The sequence below is a fragment of the Aulonocara sp. 'chitande type north' Nkhata Bay genome, unplaced genomic scaffold, assembly GCF_057382095.1.
Source record: "Aulonocara sp. 'chitande type north' Nkhata Bay isolate Kocher_YH1m ecotype deep benthic unplaced genomic scaffold, A_spYH_male_GT1.1 unmapped_scaffold_11, whole genome shotgun sequence".
NCBI classification, from domain to species: Eukaryota; Metazoa; Chordata; class Actinopteri; order Cichliformes; family Cichlidae; genus Aulonocara; species Aulonocara sp. 'chitande type north' Nkhata Bay.
This window is the reverse complement of record NW_028234343.1, coordinates 15,000-38,690: the sequence shown is the minus strand read 5'-3', so window position 1 is coordinate 38,690 and position 23,691 is coordinate 15,000. Positions and strand designations below refer to the sequence as shown.

General features: G+C 40.5%; 1 long non-coding RNA gene and 1 pseudogene across 1 annotated transcript; one reads left to right on the top strand and one right to left on the bottom strand.

Moving 5' to 3' along the window:
- Positions 1–7,631: 7,631 nt before the first annotated feature.
- On the bottom strand, positions 7,632–16,052 carry LOC147300718 (endogenous retrovirus group PABLB member 1 Env polyprotein-like; annotated as a pseudogene).
- Positions 16,053–22,104: 6,052 nt separating this feature from the next.
- Positions 22,105–23,118, top strand: LOC147300717 (uncharacterized). The gene is made up of 3 exons (XR_015127576.1): positions 22,105–22,144; positions 22,282–22,430; positions 22,535–23,118. It is a non-coding gene; the product is annotated as an uncharacterized LOC147300717 (long non-coding RNA).
- The last annotated feature ends 573 nt before the right edge of the window (positions 23,119–23,691 follow it).

Genomic DNA, 23,691 nt, shown 5'->3' with positions numbered 1-23,691 from the left:
TATACCACCAACTATATACTTCTAAACACAAATGATTACATGCAGTATCCTACCACAAGTAAACTTATATTATTAAAAGATTATACTGACTACTAAGTACAATTTTCTATTGACAGTATACTTGCACATAAACCACTACATTGGACACTGATGTGTCACTCCATACCCTGCCACCCACTGGTCAGCCAGTGTTGTCCACCTAAGTGGACATGTAAAAAACTCTTTGAAAAGTACATGTTAAAAAAAAGTTCAAAAATCTTGTTTTCATGCCTAAAGATGAATAAAAATACTTAAGAAAAAAAAATTGATTGAGGTTGTCATAATTCATATGTGAAAGGGTTAAAGGAAGACAAGTGTTTGTCCTCTGTTGTTCCTAAGGTACAGTGAATGATATTAAGGGGAAGAGGTCAACACTGGGGGGAGGGGGGGGGGACACAAGAAGCAGAAGTGCTTTCAAGAAGCAGCCACAGTGAGGACACAGCCACCTTACACTGAGGTCAGAGCTCAGAATTTTAAAAAGCATCTGAAACAGCTCAGGTTGGAAAGAAGCCTTTTATTCTAGCTGTTGTTAGGGCTCAAACCCTGGTGCAACCCTGAATTGGATAAGAGGAAGAGGATGGATGAATGGTATTCCAATTATGTAATCTGATAATTTACAAACTGAAATTATCTAATCAGAATGTAAGTAAGGATTATACAAATGAGAAAGCAGACAGAGGTGTGACATAAATATAAATGTATTATCTGACATACGAGGACAGCTACAAGTAGTCTGAAAAACAGTTTGCAGGTCTGTCAGCATGAGACATTCTCACATAGAAGACATTGTTAGTCTCTAATTCATTTGACCATAATTGGGTCATAATTAGACCAGCATTTCTCAGATATTATGCTGTACTGTACAATCTTACTGACACAGGATTGAAGCTGCATGATGCAAATAAAATGACTAAATCCTCCTTTTTATGGTTTATCGGTTTCAAACCAGCAGAAAAAGAATTCAGAAGAAGTCGCAGAAGAAATATATGAGGCCGTGTAGTGAAATGTTTTTTTTTTTCTTGTTATCATAAGACATTTGGAGTGATGGCTTCTACAACTTTGGTTGTGCATAAACTAAAGCTTACAGTCTAAGAAGTCAGAGTGTTGATATTAATGAGAGACATAAGGAAAAGATTAAAACAGCAACTGCATTTGTAGTGACTCTCAAAATTTCTGAAGGTTAAGAAAAAAAAATCACTTTACCAGTTGGTTCTCATCTATGTTGAATGTACCAGTTGGTCCTTGTCTACCAGGGCACTTGAAAGACAAACCAGACACAGCAGGGTGAACATGAGGAACAGGCCTTTGGTGGTGCTGGAAACAGTCACTGCTGCCATCGCTGTTCTGTCTCTAAGAAGAAAATGTACATTGTAAAGCATGAAGAGTTGAATGGGAAATGTACAAACTCCAGCTGAACATCTTTAAATTCCAGCGGAGTTATTTCAAAAGAAAAAAGAGTATAAAATCAATGCATTACATTGCATCACAAAGGAAATAATTAAAATAGAACTGAATCTAAAATGTCACATCACAATGTCCTTTTACACACATACTTATTTTTCCACCTCCCCTTTTGCTCAGCTTAACGCTGCTGTGTGTTTGTTTCCTGGTGTGCAGAAACAGTCACACTTACCTGAGCTTATTGTTGTAACTCAGCTTTCACTTTTGTTTCACAGATATTTCCCTGATCCTGCCAATATTGAAACTAAATGATTTGTGTCATATACTTACCTTGATATATATATAGCTGGTTATCTTCTGTGTAGCGATGAAAATGTATGCAGTGTTTTCTTACAGTACTGCCTAAGGGAAACAAGTTTAATGTGAACAGAATTGTTCCCAGCACAGAATTCTTTGAAACTCAATGACTAACTTTTGTACATGAAGCAGACTCCCAACTTACATTTACAAACTGAAATTTGTCAGATAGATATGATTCAAACCAGTGCAGTGCAGTTCCTTAAACTGGGAACAGTGTCTTCCAGTGTCTGTGGTAAAATAGTGCTCAGATCTTTTGTGTGTGTTTTTGGGTGGGTTGTTTGCAGGTGTGTTGCACTGTGTTTGTATGTGTGTAGATGCAGTAAAACTTTCATCTTAGCTTAACTTTGAAGCTCAGGCTTTCATATTTGTTTTACAAATAACTTCATTTGCCTGTTTGTCTTTACAGGAACATGCACAGTGTCGCTGTGAGACAGATGCAAATGCCTTAATGACAACATGAGGAGAAAAAAAGTGAAGCACTGCAGAGTGCACTAAATTCTAAATGCAATCTTTAAATATATTTTAAAACTGAACAATTTTGTTTATCTTTACATCATTTGTAAATGGGTCAGGTAAATTTTAGTTAATCCACTTTTGTGGCTGACTGCTGGGGATATGGCAAAAAAAGTTGTATATTTTGAGATAGATATTCTGACAACAAACAGTAGCAGTAGCAGGTTAATGTTTTTATTATGTGTCAGGTCATACAAACATTTTTTCCACCGCAGAAATTAAAAAAAATGAAAAAAAATCGAAATTCTGTAAATGTATTCCCTGAACATTATCTTTAACACATAAAATCCTCTGGGCAATGATAGCTAACAGTAAAATCCTAGTTTATGTAAAATTGTAAAGAAGGGGGACACTTCAAAAAAGTTAAACCAAACTTAAACAAGTACTATATGATAAGGGAACTAAACAGATGCAACATTAGAGAAAAAGGAAATCACTGAGACGGAAGTTACAATTCAGCTTGCAGTTCCTCAAGGAATTCAATAAATTCATTCTGTTTTTGTAGTTTCTTTACATTTTCTTCTATTTCCCCTCCCAACTGCTCTTTCACCCTATCAATGTAAGCCTCAATTTTCTTCAACATCTCTGTATTGAAGTCCGTTAGTTGTTTGATCTCAGTCACTTGTTGTTTGAACTCAGTCTGATGGGAGAACATTTAATTAATTTCATAACATTCCACAAATTCAGTTTACTCTTGCCACATTATATTTTGTCATACATGTACTCGAGTCACTTATTACAGCTCCTAATGCACCAGTATTCTTAGACAATGTTTGACAGGTATGTGAGAAACATGTACCGACCTTCAGTTTTTCTAGCTGCTCGTGTGATTTCTGATAGTTTTCTTTGAATTTTTCCTGAAATTCCAAAGTAAACATTGTTTATATTTTTTCTTTGTTTGTTTGTTTTGGTAACGGTATGAACAGTGAAAGGTGGTGGATTGGCCAGATACTGGCCAAAATGCTGGGTGAAAAACCCAGGCAATGACAAACAAGGTTTTGTAAGGAAGAGCTTTTATGGCCGTGGCAACACTCAGTGTTGACTGCCTTCGTCTTTTGTTTCCCTCCTCTTTTACTTCAGACCTGTCTCTTTCTTCCCAATTCTACTGTCCGTTGAGAATGTGTGTGTGAATCACAGTGGTCACAGTATTTTTTAGGTCTTCTGAGTGCGTGACATTCCAACTCAATCAACCAGTTACTGACAGGTCAGGGCTCTAGACTAACTTTTTGCCATGGGCGTACCGGTACGCCTAACTTTAAAAAGTTAGGCGTACCGGCACAAAAGTTAGGCGCACACAAATTTTATAATAATTTATATAATATAATGTGTTTTTCTGGATACACTGTGGTTTTTCAGCATTCAAAGATTGATGACACCATGTCAGAGCACTGGCTATGAATTTCAGAAGGATCAGGCCTTAACTTAACAGAAAAGTTAGCAATAGTTCTTTTCCTATTACAGCTACATCCACTTCTGTCGTGCCCAGGCTGCTCACTAGGGCTGGGTATCATCACTGATTTCTATAATCCATTCGATTTCCGGTTTTCAAAGTCCCGATTCGATTCAACTTAGCCTCAGACAGTCAGAAATATTATAATTCTGATCATTTATCAGTACTGACTTCATCAGAATTGTGAACATCACAGCAGATGCCTTTGTGTGAAAGTAACTGAGAATAAAACACAGAAAAACATGAAGGAGATTTTCCTGGTCTGGCTTTTTATAGCAGATAACCTTAAAGATATTCTACAATGTTCTGCATACAAAGTTTAAATTTCTTCAGTATTGAACAACAGAAAAAATAGGCTTTCTTGTCCGAGGTCATTTAAGTGAAAAAAAGAAAAGAAAAAGACAGCAGCCACAGCGCTGTAAACAACGGTAGACTGGTGGGTAATAAGCAAATGAATAATACAGAAAACAGAGATTGGAGACGGGAAACTGTTCTTGAAGTACAGAGAGAGCTAGCTGTGCATGGAGTGTGATTTTAATAGTCGTGGAAGCAAAACGGCAAAATTCAGCTCGGTGAATTTTGGTTGGAGAGAGACAAAACCTGCAGCTCAGAATCAGCGCAAAAAGACGTAAACACAGCGCGGACCGGACGCATCAGATTCGCTAAGCTCCGACAGCGTGTCCGTCTGCGGGCCGTCGGGTGAGAAAGCCGAGAAAGACAAAGTTAATTCTGATGCGTCGGGTCCGCTCTGTGTTTACGTCTTTGTGTGGAGTCCGTGTACCTGCTCTCATTTGCTGTTTGGTTGTTGTTGAACTGGTTTTGTGAGCTTTAATCTGAGAATCTGGCGTTTCTGGCAAAACACAGTTATGTTTAAAAGTCGATTCAGGATTTAATGAATTGATATCGCTTTATTCAAGCTACTCACCTCCCACTTCCACCTGCACTTTCAACTGGACCACGAGCAATCAGAGAGGTCCCGCCCCTTACTATCTCTGATTGGTTTAGTCCACGATATGGGCAAAATGTGTGTCTGTTGTTGACCACAGGGAAGGTTGCAGATTTTTTTTTTTTGCTACCCGAACATTTGGTCGCACAGGTGCAACCAAATATTTTTTTTAGTCGCACCACTGAAAAATTTGGTCGCATTTGCGACCAAATTGGTCGCACTCTAGAGCCCTGCAGGTGCAGGTTTCTGGCATCTCTGCTTGATTACACAACTCTGTTTTTTTGTGGGTTTGCGTGCATGCGTTATTTTCATAGTTTTCTGTGAAGTGAAAGTATTTTATTTATCAGTGAGTGTCACCGTGACATTATGAGGGGCAAAGAACTGCATAAAGTTATGCAGAAGAAAAACATTGTAGGTCATGAATAATATTTAGGACATTGCCAAAAGAGAAAAAAATGCCTTTTATACTGCAGTTGATGCAGGGAGTTTTAAAATTTCTTATTCTGTATATTAAATAAAACTGCATGTATGTGTGTGTGTGTGTGTGTGTGAGTGATGTGTTGCAAAGTTAATTATTTGGTGAAACCCTGATATGTTCATCTGGTTCCCTTGTCAGGGCTTACTAAGACACTTACAGTTTTTTCTGATTGCTTAAGCACATTTTTTGTAACTATTGGCTAATTTTGCAAAACTCTACACACAAATAAGAAAACCTGTCACCCAATAATCAAAACATTGTAGTTCTCTTGCAAAAGCAAACACAGCTAGATTAACTCTTCACACCTTCGTAAAAATGGTGTTTCCGTATCAAACAGTACACACAAGCCATCATCTACTAAGCACACAATGCGCCAACTGCACACTGATGGTATGAATACAAAACACATCTGGCCTTTGCTTTCTCTGTGCAGATCTCACAGTGCGTTCTGTACAACTCCAATGTCAGCAGGTTTGTACATCCTCGCACCGCTTATGATAGAATATAAATTGCACTAAATGTGGACGTACATGGTGACGAAGGCCAACTGACATTAAATTTGCCAGTGCACCCACATGCAGGCATTGCTGCACAACTAGAGCATATTTAAGAATTATATCTTTTTAAAGTAATCACATTTTATATTAAATATAACAGAACACTGACCTTTGGTATTGAATCTAAAGAAGACATTTCTCCTGAAAATTAAGGTAGGACAGAAATCACTGGTGATATGATTTAAACAAATAAAAATGAAATCACATTTGTTAGAGCGAGCTACTATAAGTTCACAAAAACAAAAGCGAGGAAAACAGGGCTATTTACACACACACACACACACACACACACACACACACACACACACACACACACACACACACACACACACACACACACAGATAGGAAGAGGGGAAATGGATATAAATGCAGACAATCACAAGGGGAAGACAAAAGTCAACCGAAGACACAAAAGATGACCATCAAAGTAAAGACAGGGGAAAATCCAATGTATAACTACTAACCACGAAGACAAGTATGGAACGCCAGGACTGCCATAATGAATTAATTAAATACACCATTAAATAATTAATTAAATGTGGCAATAATTAATTAAAATTGGAATTAATTAATTAAATAAATAGTTATGACACATGTAATTAATTAATTATTGACACATTTAATTAATTATTTATGTATTTCACATTTTAATTAATTATTGACACATTTAATTAATTAATTATTGACACATTTAATTAATTATTTATGTATTTCACATTTTAATTAATTATTGACACATTTAATTAATTATTGACACATTTAATTAATTATTTAATGATATATTTATTTATTTCATTTTGGCAGTCCTGACGCCTGGCTCTCGTCATGAAATAATTTTATCTGTCAGCCTCACCCATCAAACTCAGGGGGCGGGGTTAACGCTGCCCATGCAGCTTCTCTAACATTTGATTGGTTGCTGTGCAAAGTAAGTCAAAACAGGTCGATCCTAGATAATCGATTGCTTGTGTAGACTTGGGGCAGCCAGTTATCCCAGAATGCAGATCAAATCACAGGCCGTTTTTCTGTCACCAGCTACACTTTTAACAGTGTTTTAGCCGCGAATGTCGCGCCGTATGTCTGGTCAGGTTGTCAACATAGAACATGTTTGCAAAAGTGCTCAGATGTTTTCAGAGATTTCACTAGCTCTGCTAACAGTTAGCATGCAGAGTGCACCGAGGGGGTTACGTTAACCGGTTTGTTTACATATTCCACTCTCCGTGTTCCACATGTTGCATTCGCAGATTCTCATTTTCACCGAACGATCGTCTCTTTCCGCCTGGTCTTGTGTCTCTGTGCTTCTGTAACATAAAGAACGAGCTGACATTTTTCTCACGAAACCAGCGATCAGCTTAACAGACCCTCAGTTTACCTGCATGCATCCTCCTCCTCATCTGTCAGCTGTTTAACACCTGCTGCTAATTCAAGAAACACGCCTAGTTACCTGGTGATAGTCACAGTTTAACTGCACAAGATAAGTAAATATAGTGTTTTCCCCGAGCGCAGAGCTGCTGGAGCTCGTTTCCTTACAGAGCACTTTATAGGCGAACAGCTTCATCAGCGGCTGATGTCCAATCACTGGCACACAGCTTTCAAACCTCAGCTGAGTTTTAGCTCTCAGTGGTTAAACGCTGGACTTCATTCACTCAGGTTCTGTCTGTCGGGTCACGTTTACTTCGCTGTTTTATTTACAACTGAGCAAATCGGTTTGGCTGAGGTTAAAGTTACGTTTCATAACTGCATAGTTTCACAGACGTTTAATGGTTCACTGGCACATGTGTTAGACTGAACTATCATCTAAATATCATCTGTTTTTTAATAGTTATTTGTTAAAGATATTCTATTATCAAAGTACTCAGATGCAATGAAATATCACTCAGACACTTAGAGCAGTTTTAAACGTGCACGGGTGAGAGACTCAGGGAGAGACTCACACACCTCCTTGGTGCAGTCTGGCTTTATTTATACACATCATGAAGCATACAAAAAAGGAAATATCATCCTTATCTTGTCAAGAAAACAGGTGTGGTTTATCAAAAAACTTCGTGTTCTCTACAAGGTTGTTTCTTACTCGTGGGTGGCGGTTTCCTGCTAGTGTGAAGGCAAACAGTGACAATGTGAAGGCAAAGACTGATAATGTGAAGGCAAGCAGTTTCCGTTATAAAGTAGGGAGCCAGCAATTAAAATATGCAGCTGGTTGAGTACAGAACAGAAATATAAACACTCTTAGCTGATTATTATATGAATAATAAAACCTTTAAAAGCAAAAATACTCTGACATTCCCTCCTGTTGTTTAGATTTCTTACATGACAGTACTGTTATTTTTGTCAGTTCATAACCTCTTGTCTAAACATTTTCGGTTTGAACGTCATAAAACAGTCCTGTGTTCAATTAAACTAAACATTACTGTATGGATCATCTTTCAAAATTTCTTCCATTTGAGACATCATCACATAAGCATTGATAGAAGTTGTCACCATGTTTGATACCATTTTCTTCAGACAGGGTACTACACATGTTGTGAAAACACATAACAGTAAAAGCAAAAATGCTATTCCAACAAGTCCTTTAATCAGAAGGGACTTCCATGAACCACCTAGTAACCATGTCAACCAATCATCAGTGCTTGTGACATAGTCTTGTTGTTCAGCATCTTTAATCTTTCTCAAGGTGTTCAAAGCGTCGGTCATGTTTTGTGAGTGTATGTTGTCTGGGATGTATGTACAACATGTAGTGTCAAACAATACACACAAACCTCCTTTTTCAGCTAGAATCATGTCTAGTGCGACTCTGTGTTGCATCACTACAATGCGTATTGCGTCGATTTCTTCATTTTGCGCTTTGTTGATTTTCATTGAAGCATTTAGGAACAGTCCAAATCGATAGTCAAGTGTCTCGATCCTCAGCATGTTTTTCCCAACTCCTACCCAAGGGAACAAGGAGTGGAGGACTTTCTGACCATCAGTCCATAGTTTGAAGTTTTTGGGCACATCTGATCCATAGATTGAGTCATGTGGCATTACTTCAGTGACTTCAGCAACTTCACGTTTTGCTCTTGACGTGTGTGTCTCTGCTGTGATCTTGAAGGTGTGGTCTGAAATTAGTACTGGTGCACACAGACCGGTGGAGTTCGGTGGGAGCATGAAGTAGGTTTTAGGCCCGCAGGCCCAAGCGGTTCCCTGGACCCAGAAAGTTCAATCTTTGAAGGTGTGTATTCCTTTGGATTGGGTCAGGTCACGTAGATGCGAATTATCATGTGTCCATCTTTTTTGCAGGTGGTGTTGTTTATTTCCTCTCATCTAGGTGAGTGTTAGTAGGCTCACTAGGAGCGCAATGCTGGCCACTAGGAGGACAAGTGTCTTCATGATGACCAGGCACACCTAGACTTCTGGTGAGTAGACTATTGGCGAGAAGTAAAAAAGGGCGGGATATACCCAATCAGCCCTTCCCTTCACCAATAGATCACCTAGAAGCCAGGGGAGCCGGCGTCTAAGCGTCTGGATTGTCACTCACTTTTTTACAGTGGCTGTGGTGGATCCAAGATGGTCTTTCTGCTATTTTGCAGGCGGTGGGTGTGGTAAGTAGGACTTGGTATGGGCCCTCCCACCTTGGTGAACTCCAATTCTTTCTCTGGAGTACTTTGATCAGGATCCAATCACCTGGTTGTAACCTGCAAGACACTGGAGAGAAATCACTCGGCAGTTGGTTGTTTAACACAATCTCTTTATTTTCAAACAGTTTAGTCATCCATTCTGCTAGGGTAGTTTCCCTTATTGATTTATTAATAGGTTCACTGGTAATTGGCAATGGAAACGCTCTCCCGTGGATGATTTCAAAAGGTGTAAGTTTCTGAGAACCTTGTGTTATTCTCATCCACATCTTTACTAGGCCTAGACATTCAGGCCATGGTCTTCCTGTTTCTTCCATGCATTTTCTTAATCTCTGTTTTATTGTGCCGTTAGTTCTTTCCACTAATCCTGCGCTTTGTGGGTGATATGCACAGTGATGTTTGATGCTAAATCCTAGAGCTTCAGAGACTTTGCTGATGATGTCATTAACAAAATGTGTTCCATTGTCTGACCTTATCAGACTGGGAATGCCATATGTGGGGATGAAGTGATTGCATAAACACTTTGCCACTGATATTGCATCTGCTCTTTTGACTGGATAGATTTCTGGCCATTTTGAAAATACATCTATAATTACTAGAGCATATCTTGATGCTTGGCATTCGTTAAGTTCAATAAAATCCATGTGGATTGTATGGAAAGGGTGAGGTGGTGTGGGGAAATGACCTCTTTGTGGTCGGAGGTTCCCCTGTACATTATGTCTTTGGCAAATCATGCATGTTCTGATGAATTCCTTTGCTGAATTTTCAAAATTTTGAGTGTAGAAGTGTTTAGAGAGGACATTCATCATTCCACCCGTTGACAAATGCGTTAAGCCATGTGTCACTAATGCTGCTGTCTTGTGTAGAGATTTTGGCAGTATTGGTTTGCCATTACAGGTCATTAGGTCATTTTCTAGCTGTGCTCCACACCTTAACCATTTTTTCTGTTCTGTGATGGATGCAGCTTTCTGTTCATCTTTAAGTACATCAAGTGGTATTAACGTTGATGTTTCAGATATTAAAGTTTGTATATGTTGTTGTGCTGCCTTTTTTGCGGCTTGGTCTGCAAAGTTATTGCCTTTAGTAATTTCTGAGTTATCTTTTTGGTGTGCGGCACATTTGCACAATGCTAATTTTTTCGGCAGTGTTATCACTTCTAGCAGTTCTTTTAAAAGGTGTGCATGCTGTACTGGATTACCAGTAGAAGTGACCATGCCTCTGTTCTGCCAAATCTTTGCGAAATGATGTACTGCTGCAAAGACATACTGACTGTCTGTGTGTATGTTTATGCTTTTTCCTTCATTCAGCTTACATGCTCTCACAACAGCTGTAAGTTCTGCACTTTGTGCAGAGTTAGAGGAAGTCAAAGGTCTTGCTTCCAGAACTGTGTCTACTGTGGTTACTGCATAACCAACGCAGTTGCGACCTAAGCTATTTTTAGAAGCTGATCCATCTACAAAAATGTCAGTGAAAGTTGACTGTGGTGTGCTATATATATCGGCTCGTGGTTTTGTTTCTTCATCTAGCTTTTCCATACAGCAGTGTTTTTCACCATCTTCTGATGTGGGGAGAAGTGTGCTGGGATTTAGCTGACCACACTTCTCGATTGTAATGTGTGACTGTGATAACAAGATGCCTACGTATGAGAGCTGTCTTGCATGTGTGAGATAAGACAAGTTCGCCTGCAGTAAGATGGAGGTTACAGCGTGGGGAACTTTGACGATCAATGTGTGTCCTAAGACGATGTCAGCGGATTTCTTAACTGCCTCTGCTGCAGCTGCGCATGCCTGCACGCACGAGGGCAGTCCTGAGGCCACTGAATCTAGCTTACACGAATAAAATGCAAGAGGGCGTTGCTTTTCCCCAAAGGCTTGTGTTAGAACGGCCTTCATGTAGCCTGCACCTCCGTCTACATGCAAGTAAAAAGGTTTTTCATAGTCTGGCAATGCCAAAACTGTGCGCGTCTGCAGTGCAAGTTTTAGATCATTAAATGCTTTTTCTGCTTCTGGTGTCCATTCTATTTTATCTTTCAGTGCTAGATTTTTTCCATAAATTAAGTTTTGCAAAGGTTGAGCTAGCAGAGCATATTCAGGTATCCAGCATCTGCAAAAATTGCAGAGACCTAAATAACTCATCATTTGTTGTTTTGTGAGAGGCTTTGGAGCAATCTGTACTGCTAGTTTTCTGCTGTCTAACAGTGTTCTTCCCTCTCCTGTGAGTTTGTGGCCAAGGTATGTGACCTCTTGGCTCCACAGCTGTAACTTGTGCTGTGATACTTTATGGCCCTGCTGTGCTAAATGTTTCAACACAGTCATGGTGTTTTTTCTGCAGTTGTCTCGTGTATCTCCCGTGACGAGAATGTCATCAACGTACAGAAGAAATTGCCCTGTGGCAGGGAGTGTGCATAGTGACATAGATTTCTTTAATGCCTCTGCATACAGGGTGGGACTGTTCTGAAAACCCTGTGGCAGTCTTGTATAGGTATACTTTTCGTTATCAAAGGTGAAGCCAAACAGATTTTGTGAATCTGGGTGTAAGGGCACCGAGAAGAACGCGTTTGACAGATCTATGACTGAGAACCATTGTTCTTTTTGCGTCACTTGATTTAAGATTGTGTGTGGATTTGCTACCACAGGTGGGATTTGTTCTGTTACTTCGTTTATTGCTCTGAGGTCATGCACTAGGCGATATTTTCCTGTGTTTGCTTTTTTCACTGGGAAGATTGGAGTGTTACAGGTTGCTTTAGTTGTTTTCACTAAAATGCCTGCTTTTTCCATATCTGCAATTACTGGCCTGATCCCTGCTTTTGCTTCTGCCGTCAAGGGATATTGTGGTTTAACTGGCCTGTAGGTTGTAGTAGTTTTTACTACAACAGGATCTGCTCCTTTAATTAATCCTACATCTGTCGATCCTGTGGACCATAGTGTTGTGGGCAATTCTTGTAGTTCTGGGTGTAATTCTAATGAGAGTATATGTCAGTTTTCACTATCTTCCTGCACATGCAAATCAGTGCTGTCAGTCATGTATGTGGCTGGGTGGGTAGTGATCACCCACCCTAATGTGTATCTCATGCATCCCGTTCTGCAACCTTGTAGCCATCCTTCATGCGTGTCCTCAGTTTTTTCATATCTGTCTCTTTCAACTTGGGTGAGAATGCGGCCTAAATCTTTCCACTCAGTACTGTCATTGTGTGCTACTGACACATGTGGATTTGGCATCCTATTTACTCGTTGTACTGCCTCAGGCTGCAGCACAGAGCACACTGCATTACCACTTTGGGTGACATATAGGTGCTGTAATGTCAGCATTTGTGGTCCTAGCTTGTGTACTTCTTGGTCATACACAGGATTAGGACCTGGACTCTGTTTGAACCTCAATGTGTTGTGATACTGAGTGTAGTCCTGTCGTGTTGAATGAGTTGGCAGATATCGATTTGCTATGTGTTGTAAAGGCTCTAGTGAGGGCAGGTCTAATGTCCAGTAGTAGTGAGGCTGTCCGAGTCCTTGACACACATTAATCTGATAATCTGCTGGACTTTGTTTCTCGTTTAACATTAGCTTTGCATACATGCCCTCTGGTCCTGGCAATACTCCTATTTCCAGTTTCTCTAGCGCATCTCTCCCTAGAAGATTAACTGGGCAAGATGGGTCATATATGCACTGGTTTTTACAGCTGCGGCCGCTGTCTTCATGAGATAAGAGTAGAGGCTCAGTCAGTGATTTAGTACTGACATGTCCTGATGCTGACTTAACTATCAGAGTATCATTAGAGAATTTCACTTTTGGTGGTTTTTTAATCAGTACAGTTTTACATGCTCCAGTGTCGCAGAGCATCGTCATTGGCTGCCCATTTACGTATATAATTACAGTTGGTTTATGTTCAGAGCCCAAAAGCAATTGCTCTATGTTATACACGTCCGTGTTTTCATTGCTCTCTGCTTCTGTGCTTTTTCCTAGTCATTTGTTATTTCTTTCATCCTCTTCCTCAGTGTCATCCTTTTTTCTATGTCTACACTCGCGAGCAAAATGCCCCTCCTTTCCGCAATTGTAGCAGCTTGTGTCTTTCAGTCTTCTCTCTCCTTTTCGCCCTCCTCCTGCCTTTCCTTTTCCTTTGTAGGGGCCTGGTTTATGTCTTCTGTATTCTCCAGAGAATGCCACCAATCCTGTTGCTGGATCTACAGTAAAGACGCCTCCTTTTTCTTTTTGCTTCTGTATTTTAACTGCGTGTTCAGCATATTGCAGTGCATCTGACAGACTTCCTGTATTTTGTGTGACCCAGTGTTTTTCTACGTGGGCCCTCACTTTTGGGAGGAGGCCGTTCAGAAATGCATTTTTTAGCTGTTGCTGAAATGGTGTTTGTGGCTCCTCCTGGTAATTTAAACCTGAATGTTGTCTGAAAACTGGGCGTAGGCGATCGAGGAAGTCAGAGGCAGTCTCAGCTTCCTTCTGCTTTATCTCGCCTATTTTGCCGTAATCTGCTCTTGGGGCTAGACGGACTCTAATCCTTTCATATAATCCTGCCAACTGAGCCCTTAGAGGCTCAGAGGTGGGGAGCAGGGCTATACCCTGGTCATCTGACCCCGTGAAGTCTCCCTTTACTGTTCCCATTTTTAGACCTAATAAGTCCTGAATTACCTGGAGCATTTCATGGCCATTCAAGTGCCAGTGTGTTCTAATTAACTCAACTGCCTCCCTCCATGGCTCAAAACCTTCATTTAACAGTGGAACGTCCTTTAAGACGTTAAATCTGTCAGTTTGGGACCATGCTCTGAAAACATATAGGAAAGGGTTGTTGTCTCTTTCATTATTATCGCCACCCGTTAGTTGGCCATATCTTGGGTTGGGCGTGGCTATCATTGGAAACAGACCTGACGGTCCTGGGGGGTGAATCTGTCCTCCCATATCCCTACCTGACGGGTCTTTCCCTATGTCTTCCTTATGGTGATTTGTTGTCATTAAATTTAATGCCTGTCTTGCTGAATCATATGGGCCTGGCGCGTCAGTGAAGGGGTTTTTTGATACTGGCTGATTAGACGGGCCGGGGGCAGGCACATATGGAGGAGGTGGTTTTGGGTGTTGTGGATCTTTTAGTTCACTACTTTGTTCATTTTTCTTTTTCTTTTTCTCTTCTCGCACCTTTGTGCATTTATCATTTTCTGCCATCCAGGCTTTAAAATGTTGCCACTCTGTGAGACGTTTGGCTTTCTTTTTAAAGCTTTTTTCATTGTTTAGTTCCGCTTGGAGGGTCTCTTTTAAAGCAGTCACTGCAAAGGGAGTACATTGTCCCTCCCACGCAGGGCAGTTTAGTTTCTTTGGATTTCTCCATCTATTTGCGCTAATTAGTCCGGCGCCTGGACATTTTTTCTCTAGCCACTGCTCGTCAGCAGTGAGTTTTGTTGATTTATTACCCATTATTATTTTTTCCTCTTGTTATTATTATTTATTTATTTATAAATATATTTGCGTTTACACACACACATACACACCCGTGGTGCTTTCTCTGGCACGAGGAATGGGAGAGGCTATTGACACGGCCTTCTACTTTCAAGCTAGCCTTGAAAGCGGTGTCAATTTTATGTGATGAAACACAACCTTTTCCCGTTCCACCAGAACTCGAGCAACCAACGGTAAACAATTCGGTGGAGTAGTTCAGCCTCCTTAATGTGCTGTAAAATCAACTTACTCCACCAACAAAACAGTAAAACAACAGATTATACGCGTAATGAGTTTTTTATTCTGGGCAACACTGTGTCTTTCTACATTGCTCCAAGCCCTCTTTCAGGCGAGCTGCTTCGTAACCTCTACGAGTCCTTTTTCAGACGAGAATGTTACTATCCTGTCGTATTTTGACATTAAACTTGCTCCGAGCCCTTTTTCAGGCGAGCTGTAACCTCTACCAGTCCTTTTTCAGACGAGAATGTTACTTAATTAATCTGTCATACATTGACGGGAAACTATTTAATGTACAGACCACAGGTTGCCTCAGTCGTTTTGCGCAAGATGTGAGTGAGTGCTAAATATTCACCTGAGTTATTGTGTGGTTGCTTTGGTTTCCTTCATCAACCCCTGAAGTCGTGGACCTCTTATAAGAACGCTGGCCAGAACCCGAACGTCACGTCTCTGGACTTTATCCTCTGCCTGGAGAGGAGTCGACAGCGTGGGCTTCTCACGACGTCAGGACTTGACGAAGGTCTCCTATTGGAGCATTGAAAAAATATCAATGTCCACTCCGGCTCGAAGGACCAATTAAATGTTAAAGATATTCTATTATCAAAGTACTCAGATGCAATGAAATATCACTCAGACACTTAGAGCAGTTTTAAACGTGCACGGGTGAGAGACTCAGGGAGAGACTCACACACCTCCTTGGTGCAGTCTGGCTTTATTTATACACATCATGAAGCATACAAAAAAGGAAATATCATCCTTATCTTGTCAAGAAAACAGGTGTGGTTTATCAAAAAACTTCGTGTTCTCTACAAGGTTGTTTCTTACTCGTGGGTGGCGGTTTCCTGCTAGTGTGAAGGCAAACAGTGACAATGTGAAGGCAAAGACTGATAATGTGAAGGCAAGCAGTTTCCGTTATAAAGTAGGGAGCCAGCAATTAAAATATGCAGCTGGTTGAGTACAGAACAGAAATATAAACACTCTTAGCTGATTATTATATGAATAATAAAACCTTTAAAAGCAAAAATACTCTGACATTATTCAACTGTATTCTAAGCACCAGCTGTCTGTTAGAATGTGATTTTTTTCTCTCTCTGTTGGCAGAGGTATAAAAATGCGCAGGAAAATCTGACGTGCATGGCAAACTTCACCGACGATATTTAGGGAGGAATAAACACACATCAAACATAAATGAACCATTTGCCTGTCTCCATAATTGAGAGCATTTTCTCTTCTTATGTCAACACTCTCTCTCTCTCTCTCTCTCTTTTTTTTTGCTTTTTCGGTCATGTTATGTTTACCTGTCAAAGGCTTGTTACAAACTATGAAACACATTGTGCAGACTTCTGGATGTTAGAAGAAAACGAATACTGCTCATGAATGAGACTAAAGGCAGGAAGGTGTCCTTTAAAACTAAACATGTTAATAGGACCTCCCTGTTTATATCATAGTTTATGATATAGCACGTGTATTTCAGTAATAGCCTGCTGAGGCCACTATACGTGCTGGCCTCATATCAAATGTGAAGGCAGACTGAGTCTATGTTTGACGTTTTTTATATCTAATCTTCCTTTTCAAACATTTAAACAGCAGCGAGTCTGCAGCTGAGGGAATACAAATTCAAATTGTCGGAACAGGTTTGCTCGTTTCTTGGATTCATTTGGTGATTTATTAAATGTATAACTGTGTGGTGGGGCGTGGTCTGCGGTGCCGTGCAGGGAGGGCGGACGCACCTGCACGGCATCCTTAATCACGCCCGCCTAGTTAAAAACACGGGGACTGAGGGGTTTGGGGGTGTTGTGGTGTGGTGAGATGTAAATAAAGATGACTCTGAACGTTGCTCCGTGGTCCCGCCGTGTCTTATTCACGCCACATTGGTGCCGAAACCCAGGAGGCAGCACGGCGGGTCCATATCGGAGCCAGGGAATGGAGGAGCTGGCCCAGAGGGTGGCCGAAATGGCGGCCGCCCAGCGGGAGCAGGCGGCGGAGGTGCGTCGCCAGCAGGAAGAGCTGCAGGACCAGTCCGAGCGGCACCTGGAAAGGATTGGGGAGCTGGCGGCGCTGCTCTGGGCCTGGGCGCCACCCCCACAGGTGTGTCCCGAGGACAGTGAAGCGGTGGAGGAGCCGCGTGAGGCACCTCAGCAGCCGGAGGTGGCAGACGAGGCGCGCGGGGATCTGCGCCTGCCGGAGGAGGGGGAACAGCCAGGTGAAGGGCTGCTCCTGCCGGGAGTGGTGGATGAGCCGCTCCAACCGGAGGCGGCAGACGAGGTGCGCGAGGGTCTGCGCCGGTTGGAGAAAGAGGAGCTGCACGAGGGGCTGCTCGAGCCGGGAGTGGCGGCGGAGGGAGCAGTAGTGACGGAGGAGTCGCGCTATGGGCTGCTCCAGCAGGGAGCGACAGCGGTGACGGAGGGGCCGCGCAAGGAGCTGGAGGTCCCAGTGCCAGGGGAGCTTGCTCGAGTGGAACTGGCGAGCGAGGCGGGCGCCACGCTTGAGATCGCCGTGCTCGCCAGACCGGCCTCACCACCACCAGAGGCCTGTACACGCCACACCTCTGCCCAGCCACCTGTGAGCTGGGGCTCACGCTTGTGCCGGCCGCGCCGGGTGCACCTGTCACGTGTCCGACTTCCGAACCAGCTTTGCCTGCGCCGCTGGATTCGCGGGCGGCCGCCTGAACTCGCACCTCCCCGTCGCTTGGCCGGGGCCTGGGGGTGCCAGCTGTCCGGGCTGATTCCCTCTCCCACTGGCGGTGGGGGAGTAGGTTCGGCCGGATGGCTCCCCGGCCTCAATCGGGCGATGGGGGTATGTGGTGGGGCGTGGTCTGCGGTGCCGTGCAGGGAGGGCGGACGCACCTGCACGGCATCCTTAATCACGCCCGCCTAGTTAAAAACACGGGGACTGAGGGGTTTGGGGGTGTTGTGGTGTGGTGAGATGTAAATAAAGATGACTCTGAACGTTGCTCCGTGGTCCCGCCGTGTCTTATTCACGCCACAAACTGTTATTCTAATCTGCTGCTGAGTCTCTTACACTTTTCTTTATGCTGTATATTTTCACGTCTCTGGAATAGTTGGCAGTTAGATAGTCAGCTGGGAAACTTTGTGTTAACTCGTGGAGCTGAGGATATCGTGGATATGCTGACCTCGAGGTCAGCATGATTAATATTCACAATAAAAATATTAGCCGAACATCATGAAGTCTGTATGTGTTTCATAGTGTCAAACAACCTTTGTACAGTTAAAGCCAGCAGTTACTACATGACGGAAACACCAACGTTATCTCTTTTATGTGTTTATACACAGGTCACGCTGATTACTGAACAAAAACCCAAAGATCAGATGTTAAACAGATTTATTTGCTCTCTCTCCTCCTTAAACATGTTTTTAATGTTAGTTATAATTCAGAATTGGCGACTGAAACACGTAGGACACATAAGAACATCAGGAAATAAAACATCGATAAATATAACCTCAGTAAAAGAAGTCAGCGGGGGTTACTACAGCTGTGTACCGGGGCCTGCGCTTTGTCCGTGGGATTGCTTGCGAGGCGAGCGGGTCTATCCCACGCTTTGCCGTGAGACTGGGACGACATCTCCGAAATCATCGAAGCACTTTTGCAAAGAGGCTGTATCTTGACAAGCCGACCAGACACATGAAGATTAAACCACTACATTCTCGGCTAAAAAAATATTAAAACGGTATTTGGTAACACACAAACAGGGTTTTTCAAAGCTCAGTTCTGTTAGCTTCCACATGCCGGTTGTTGTGTGCTAGAAACAATGGCCACCAGGCCAAAGCAATGGTTTTGACTCGATCAGCGTTAACCCCGCCCCCTGAGTTTGATGGGTGAGGCTGACAGATAAAATTATTTCATGATGAGAGCCAGGCGTCAGGACTGCCAAAATGAAATAAATAAATATATCATTAAATAATTAATTAAATGTGTCAATAATTAATTAAATGTGTCAATAATTAATTAAAATGTGAAATACATAAATAATTAATTAAATATGTCAATAATTAATTAATTAAATGTGTCAATAATTAATTAAAATGTGAAATACATAAATAATTAATTAAATGTGTCAATAATTAATTAATTACATATATCATAACTATTTATTTAATTAATTAATTCCAATTTTAATTAATTATTGCCACATTTAATTTATTATTTAATGGTGTATTTAATTAATTCATTATGGCAGTCCTGGCGTTCCATAGACAAGAAACTCACACTGAACAGGAAAACATGACTTTGGCTAGTGTTAAAATTAAAACCTTGACAAACCCACTGTGCATATAAAAGAAAATAACAAAAGACAGATTTAAGGAATGTGAAGCATTTTATTAAGAATTCAAGGTAAATAACGGCATTGCATGCGCTAAACTTTGTGGAAATGAAGTTCGCGTTTTCCTGTAAAACAAAAGTGAATATTACCACTTCTAGAGAACATAGGCACACAGACACACCCACAGACAAGCCAAGTCACGCACAGGTAAGCTGTGTCATGGGGAAGGGGGGAGGGGACACTAGAAGCATATAAAGCATTTTGTGGTGTGAGCCCTTTGTATTATCATTCATCAGTTCCCCTGTAGCAGGTGGAAAAACCCCAGCAACACTGTACTATAAGAGGATATTGCAGGTAGATTTTTATACAACATTTCCACTCAAATTAAAGCATTTCACTTTAAAGATTTAAGAAGGAAATTTATAAATGTACTTTATGCTTTGTTTGTTTTTTTCCCAGAACAGTGATGGCAGCTGTGAACTTATCCAGAAGCAAAGGAGTGAGTGGTGTCACAACCATCAGGGGTTTATTCATCATTTTCACCCTGTTGGTTCTGGTCAACCTTTCAAGTTCACTGATAAAGAAGGACCAACTGGTAAAATGATTGTGATATATTTCTATCTATATTTTTTGATCTGCCAGTTGTAGTTTTATTTTGTTACACTGTTTGCCTTCACATGTTTCACATGGCTGCTTGTGGACATTCTCTATCTGGATTTGCAGGAAGAACTGAAAGAAAACATTCAGAAGTTACAACAAGCAGCAGTGACAAGGAAGGTGAGTCTGTCTCTGTCCATGTTGTGCTCATGAATGAGTAATGTGGAATGTCTATAACTGCTAATATAAATATTTATAAATCTATTAAACAACCAAAGCCCCCCCCCCCCCCCCCCCCCCTCCAAAAGAATATAAAAGTAGTTTTTACACATTTGTCTCGTTTCATTTTCTCCTCCAGGATAATCTCAAGTTAGACAGATTCTATATTCCACTATTCTATGATGATTTTATGCACTTAATGGACATTTTGTCTGAAACTCTAAATACAACAATGGGAGATTTTCCACCAGTGTTGGATTTAATGAATGACCTGAAAACATTCCTGAAAGCCACCAAGAAGTACATAGACAAATACCTTGAGACGACAGCTGGAGAAATCAAGGACTATGAAGAGAAACTAAATGTTGTGATGGAGCGGCTAACACACCTAGAGAAACATAAAGATGAATTGTAACACATTAGTCTACATCCGTCTCTTATATTGTGTGTATTGTGTTTGTAAATCTTCTCCTTTATACCGTGCAGTTTCAGTTTCAGTTTTTGCCTTGAGAGTGGCCTTGATATTTTAAATTGCTGAATAAAGCTAACTGTAAACTTGTGTTTGACCTGAAAAAATAACTTGTCAAGTTTTTTTTTTATCATTATCTTCATTATAAAAAAATTGTAATGCAAGTACAAACCAATGATGATGGGATTTTGTGTGTGAAGTAGTTGATAGTTATTATTGATTTATATAAAATACTTTAATGTGAATAAAAATTGTTAATAAAACTGTTATCCTTTGCTTTTAGTTTTGCCTTTTTTCCCAGAAGGAAGTACGGCATCTGTGGCTGATTGGTGTCCATTGTTTACTGACTCACCAAATTTAAATTCTATAACCCACAAAGGAGAGAATATCAATCAGCTGTTTAGCTGCTTTTGACTAACTCGTTAATATACTCTATGTTTTATATATCCTTTCCTTCATTGCCATTCTGAAATAAAAGGGCCAGTCTATGTTTTCTAGTTATACCTCAATGAGGTGATGAGGATAATGAACTATCTGGTCAAGTTCCCTTTAATGCTACCGGACTAAAAGCACAGGAATATTGTAGACTAAATCTATGATTTTTATGAAAACATCAACCACCAAAGATGTACATTTCTTTGTCAAGTACAATTAGTAAAATGAACTATTTTAAAGGATATCTGAAGAATCATTGTCTGTGAATAAAGACATTAAAGTTGTAATAAATACCTATTTTTACAAACTGTGAAATTCACAAGAAAAGACGACAGCTGTGGCTGACTGCTTAAATTGGCAGTGTGCAAACCTACAACACATGCAATCATTATCAAATGATAACATGTGAGAAACACAGAAACAAATAGATGCAAAAACTTCTACTTCTTATACTTTTGTTTTCAGTGTTTGCATCACATTATGAACACTAGTATCTCCATAGATAGTTACCAGGTTATAAATATATTACTTCATGCTAATGTTGCAATATATGTAGTGTCTATTTTAGTGTTAAGATATACTATTGATCATATGATAAAGATTATTTGAATATTAAATGAATAACTGAAAACTGGAATTATTGGAAAAGTGGAATATGAACTGGTCTCATTTTTAACAAAAGTGATGCTGGCTCTAACACTGGATTACATTTGCTTTCTGTTCATTTGTATAGTCTTTTACAATGTGTAAAAAAACATTTCTTTGTCTTTATAAGCAGTCCATGTGTTAAGCAAACCCAGTCTCAGGGCAGTTTGTAAAATAATCCCAGGAAAACCATCTAGCTTTTTCTGTTCATGTACACAAACGTTACAGTGAGTAACATGCCTAAACTCCTCCCTTTTCTGCCACATGCTTCTGTCGTGGCTGCTGTTAATATATGGAATATTCTTCAATTGTTTAACAGTCTGATGGGACTTAATTTCCATAAAGTGGATCATATTACATCTGTGAAATGAAAGAGAAAGCACAGCTCACTTAAAGTATTTGTAGTGTTTGAATCCATTGTGTTTTCAGTCTACACCTGTACCGTGCAGCCGCTCTTTCTCCTTTCAGCAGGCAGGTAAGATCAGCAAAACTGCATCATAAGATGGTTTATAGTTAATACGTTTTATACAATATATTAATAACATAAAACAGGAAACATAGATTTAATTCTTCATTCATCATTTCATTTATTTACTGTCATTTTCTCTCCAGAAGTTTTTATTTCACCAGTGATGGCAGCAGCAGGCGTCTCCAAAAGCAGAGGACTGACTGGTGTCAGAAACACCAAAGCTGTAATCATCTTCTTGCTGCTGTCCCTGGTTTATGAGGCAAATTCACAGACAACTGAGGAATATTTGAATGTAAAATTAAAGTCACTATAAGTTACTATAACTTTTTCCTTCACTTACAGTTGTTAATATGTAGTTCTTAGGCAACTGATGCATCCTGTTTTTTCAAATTTCAGAAAATCAAGGCCACCTTAGGAGAAGCTGATGAAAAACTACAGTTTCTTCAGTCCATCCAGGAACTAATAAAGACATCATCATTTTCAGAGGATTTTCCACCACTGATGGATTTCACAAATAACTTGATTCACTTCATTGAGAAATCCAAGATGCTGTTAGAAAGAAAGGAAAAAGAATTTGAAAGAAATGAAGGACAACCTAAAACTCAATGGAATGAACTTTAAACGTTTCTGTCTAACTTCTTTAAAATAAATACATTTTAAGCAGAGCATTTAGCTATGCTTTAGACTTTAGCATCATTGTTTTTTGTTGTTGGATGGGACATGTATTTGTTTTGCTTTTACCATTACTGAATTGTGATTTGTTTTCTTTGCTGAAACTCTGCAACATCATGTTTTGTCAACTTACGTTGTTTTTTAAACACAGAGGTGCCGTCTGCAATACTGGCATGACATGTTGACAGTAAAAGACAAATATCATTCCCATGTTTTGCAAACAGATTTTGCATTTTTGTCTTTGTATTGGATTCTAGTGATGTCTTCTTATGTGTATTAGTTATACAAGTGTCTGTATTGGTAATGTACCATCCATGAACCAATAAATTCCTGCATACAAAGATGTTTGCTTCAAGTGGTGATATAATTTGATAAAGGTCTTCAATGTACATCAAACCACAATATTAACCTGTTTGGACCAGATATCATTTGACCAGGGAACAGAACAAATTATTAGTATAGACATCTATATTAGACAAATATGACTGATATTTGTTCATCATTGTTTTATTTTGCGAGCTGAAGATGCTGCTCCAGCAAGCCAGAAAACCCCTGCCCCTCTCCTCCCTGTGTGGCAAGCAGCAGGCGCACTTCGCAAACAGAGGGCGCCTTTACTACCCGCACATGGGCAATAGAAAACCGATCAATGACCATGCAATCCCCCAAATGCGCTGGCATGATTCAATTCAATTCAATTCAATTTTATTTATATAGCGCCAAATTACAACAAAAGTCAGCTCAAGGCGCTTCATAGATACAGAGAAAAACTCAACAATCATATGACCCCCTATGAGCAAGCACTTTGGCGACAGTGGGAAGAAAAAACTCCCTTTTAACAGGAAGAAACTTCTGGCAGAACCAGGCTCAGGGAGGGGCGGGAC